We start from the raw sequence: 4,045 nt of genomic DNA, 5'->3' as shown, positions 1-4,045 counted from the left end.
TTGTAGTTATCTTTGTTTATTATATGAAATTTTCTTTACAACAATTAAACAAGGTTCTGAAATAATATTTTCAGTGTAAAAAGAATTTTTGTTGCCTGAAATTTTTCTCTTTCTTTTTTTGTAGATAGCTTTTTATTTGCCATAATTAATATTAAACTACAAAAGGTATTAACTTGAGTTACAACTACTTATAAAAAACTTGGAGGTTACCAAGAACAAAGAAGAACAATTATACTTCCAACGACAATCAATATGCCCTGCAAACATAATTGTTGCGGATTTGCAGTGAACCTAATTTGGTATTTTAAGTGGTTCATTGGAGCTTATCGGTTACTTATGGACCATTAATGGCATCCGCTAAAAGTGACCAGCTGATAAGTTTTTAATATGAGACGTAATGACAAGCCATCGGCTTGCCACTTTTAGCGGCTGCTAATAATGGTATACTAAAAATAGATGAGCAAAACAATAGTGGACCGCCTTAAATGCCCATAAAAGGCCCACTAAAATTTTGCTACATAATTTTTGCAGGATGGCGTTAAAAGCAACAAAATACTGAATTATTTTTTTATAGAAAAATAGCTAGTTGGATCTCTGAAGCCCTAACGATAAGTTTAAATTGTAGCAGATATTAAAAATATGTCTTAAAGAATATAAAATCAGATTAGATTTTCAACTTGCGTTTAGTATAAAAAAAAATTTTATGAGTCTCTAATTAAACCTCAAAAAAAAAAAAAAAAAAAGCTTGCCAACTTACCCCACCTGGGTGTAAGTTGGAGAAAACTCTAAATATGTTAATTAATGCACTATCACTAATGTTAAATAATTCTAAAAGGGTTTTTTTGAAAATGATATAGAAGCTTATATTTTGTTTAATGCATACTTGCTCAAGCTACACTCACGTATGTCCGGTATTTATATGACGTTTATATAAGAAGTATATGAGGTTTTTTTTTTTGTTTTTTTTTAAACTTTTATTTCGCTGATTAAACAATATTACAATTTTTCATAAAAAATAGAAAACATCGTAAACATAAAAAAACCTTTTTAAAAAACGTTTTTAATCTTTTTTATTTATAATATATATATACTGTTATAATCAGTCAGGGACTCAAAGAAGGTAGGGATGATGCGTTTATCATCACAACCTTTTCATAGAGCCCCTTTAGTCACTCATTAAAATAAAATAAAAATACTTTAACTTTTAAAGTAAAATTCCTATATATTTTACTTTCTAATTTTACTTTCACTAAAAATAGAAAATAGAATCATTTTCTATATCTAAATAGGTATCTATATATTTGAGGTATTAATGTATAAAGAGATATTGCTAAGAAACTAAATGTATAAAAGAGAGTTTTCAATTGTTTTTCGACATCAAAGATCATAGATAAGATGCAACACCATCTTTTTATTACGTCGACATAAGTTTTCAGAATTTTCAGTATTCACTTAAAATTTATTTTGGTGAGGTTTCCAAGAGATATTTTTATTAATTAGAACTTCTAAAAAGTTTCCTAAAAATGATTCCATTTTCAATTTTTAGTGAAAGTAAAGCAGTTGGTAAAGGGCTTCTTTTTTGAAAGTTTATTTTATATATGCTAAATAGCAACATTAAACCATATATTTAGTATTTGTTTATTGTTGATGTTTTTTGTTTATTCTTTCATACAGATCATTAATTATCGTTGAAAAGTAGAATACAGTAAGTATATTTTTTATATATAATATTTTTTATTTATTTTGTGTATAATATTTCGTCTATTATAAATTCAACTTTATACTCGTCTTAAAATGATTGATTTTGGCATCGATTAAAAACTACATCGCCTTACTTTCCAAAACGTTTTTCAGAAAGGATTTCAGAAAATTTTTAAATAAAAAAATAAATTGTAATTATACAAATTGTTTGCAATCATTATTACCATTTTGCGAAGAAAGATGAACTTCAATAATAAATCAATGCTTAACTGCCACAAAATGCTATTAAATATTTTTAAAAGTTCAAGGATTTACAGAAAATTTTAGAATGTAATTTATAAAGAGTAACAATTATCGATGGATATATAGTTTTAGATTGTAAAATTTAGGAAATTATTAGCCAAAGTTATAAAATTTTTCTGAGTATCTAAGGGTTAAATCTCAATTAATAAAGAAAATAACAATGCTTCTGAAAATTACTTTGCGTTACAAGAACTGCTTATCAAATCTTGATTTATTTTATTTATCATTCTAGGTTTATTTATTGATCTTTATCGTAACACCATCTGATAACTATTCAATAAGTATAAAATCAACATCTGAAAACTATACTAGAAAACTATGGCTTGTTTTTGTTTGAACCCGTATACAAATGAAAATATGTTTTCAAATGAAATATATTAACAGTTTAGAGAGTTACAAAACTTGAATATCAACAAAACCTTTCTTACGATCTCACTCAATCTTTTTTATGATCTCACTAAATCTTTCTCACTACATTAGTTTGATGAGTATTCTTTTGGCACTTCAAAGATAAAAATAATGATTCTCAAGTACCATTAGTCTTATACAACAATCCACAAACCATTCGCAAGACAACGTTGATATTAAGAAAAGTTAATTCAATTTCTTTAAATCTATTATCTGATTTTTGTTATCATCAATCTTTTGTTATCATCTTCTATCTGTTGTTGTCATTATCTATCTGCAGAAACAAAGCAGCTGAGTTGGAGACGTTTAATTGCAAAAAACTGGCCGATGTTATTAGGATATTTAATAGCTATCTTAGTTGTTTCTGGGTTATGATGATATTACCAGCAAAATCTGGTAGCATAGTCAAGAACCCATGTAGTCAGTTTAATTCAAAGAAGGCCAATTTCCTGCATTCAAGCTTAGTAATTGATTATTAGTAATTGAGATGTCAACCATGCTGTTTCTGCAACAATTTTTTTTTCCCAAGAACTCTTATTCTTCTGAATACTGCAACATCTTTATCGAAATGCATACAAAAGACTTTTCTAATCAACAGCATACTTTTCGCTTCCACCAATAGCTTTACTTATGAGTCGAAGGACCGAGATATAGGGATATTTTTCAGGAAAGTAAACAATGAAACATAAAGATCTTGGATTGCTCTATGTAACATCAATCTGAATTTCAAACAATTGTTTACTCACTTTGTAATATCTCTATATCTCTATAATAGTTCACTGGATGACAGTCGTTGTCGCAGGCTCCATTTTTCGTAAAATCAGCTCTCTTTTGCTTTGGCTTTTTGAGTCTGAATAATGTCATTGTTTTTAGGGGAGGGCTTTTGTTTTATCGGATAAAAATAAAAAAATTTTACTTTAAAAATTTTCAAGCCCTGTTTCGGCAAACCCTAGTGGCTCTTAAAATGTTGCTACAAGTGGAATACAGTCCCTGTCAACCCTGGTATATAGAGCCGTCTCGAAGAGGTCTCTCATAGGGGGGTTGGGGTGTTGTATGTATTTTTTGACAACTAGAGAACTAAAAAAAAAAAAAAGGTCCTCGATAATTTACATTTGCCAACTATACATCAAAACTTGCCAACTGAAATGCTAAATGCGCTAAATGCAAGAGCAGCTTGGGGGGAGAGGACACCCCCTACACTCCCGTTCGGGACGGTACTTCTAAATATATTTCAAATATATTTCGAACCAGTATTTATTATACAGAAACCTTCTTCATCCTTCCTCGGGAACGATTTTATTTACGCATATTTTAATTTTTGTAACTGAGCAACGGTCGTATTTATAAAATAAAGTTATTTACTTTTTTAATTTTAAATCAAAATAACTTTTACTAGAATGTGAGCCCATGTATCTTTCATAGAAACAGCATTTCATAATGGTAGCTATAAATAAATATGTTGAGGGGGTTAAATATATTTTTCCGATACTAAACTGAATTCAATATAACGTTTGTTCTTCTTAAGGTAGAGTGATATTTCAAAATAAAATTATACTAAAGATATAATTATGCAGTTTAAGCTTTTTTTTGTAAATAGAATAAAGCCAAAATAACCTCTATTAATTTTAAGTCA

The 4,045-nt window shown here is 28.2% G+C and overlaps 1 protein-coding gene across 1 annotated transcript in view; it reads left to right on the top strand.

Moving 5' to 3' along the window:
• Positions 1 to 3,836: 3,836 nt before the first annotated feature.
• LOC101237324 (ubiquitin carboxyl-terminal hydrolase 2) overlaps positions 3,837 to 4,045 on the top strand; it is a 28,287-nt gene continuing 28,078 nt past the window's right edge. The window contains exon 1 of the mRNA XM_065787463.1: positions 3,837 to 3,937. The gene's annotated coding sequence lies outside the window, so the exon portion shown is untranslated. The remainder of the gene's footprint in view (positions 3,938 to 4,045) is intronic.

The sequence above is a fragment of the Hydra vulgaris genome, chromosome 01 (assembly GCF_038396675.1).
Source record: "Hydra vulgaris chromosome 01, alternate assembly HydraT2T_AEP".
Lineage (NCBI taxonomy): Eukaryota > Metazoa > Cnidaria > Hydrozoa > Anthoathecata > Hydridae > Hydra > Hydra vulgaris.
Note: the sequence above shows the minus strand (reverse complement) of the source record. Positions and strands in the feature narration are given on the sequence as shown.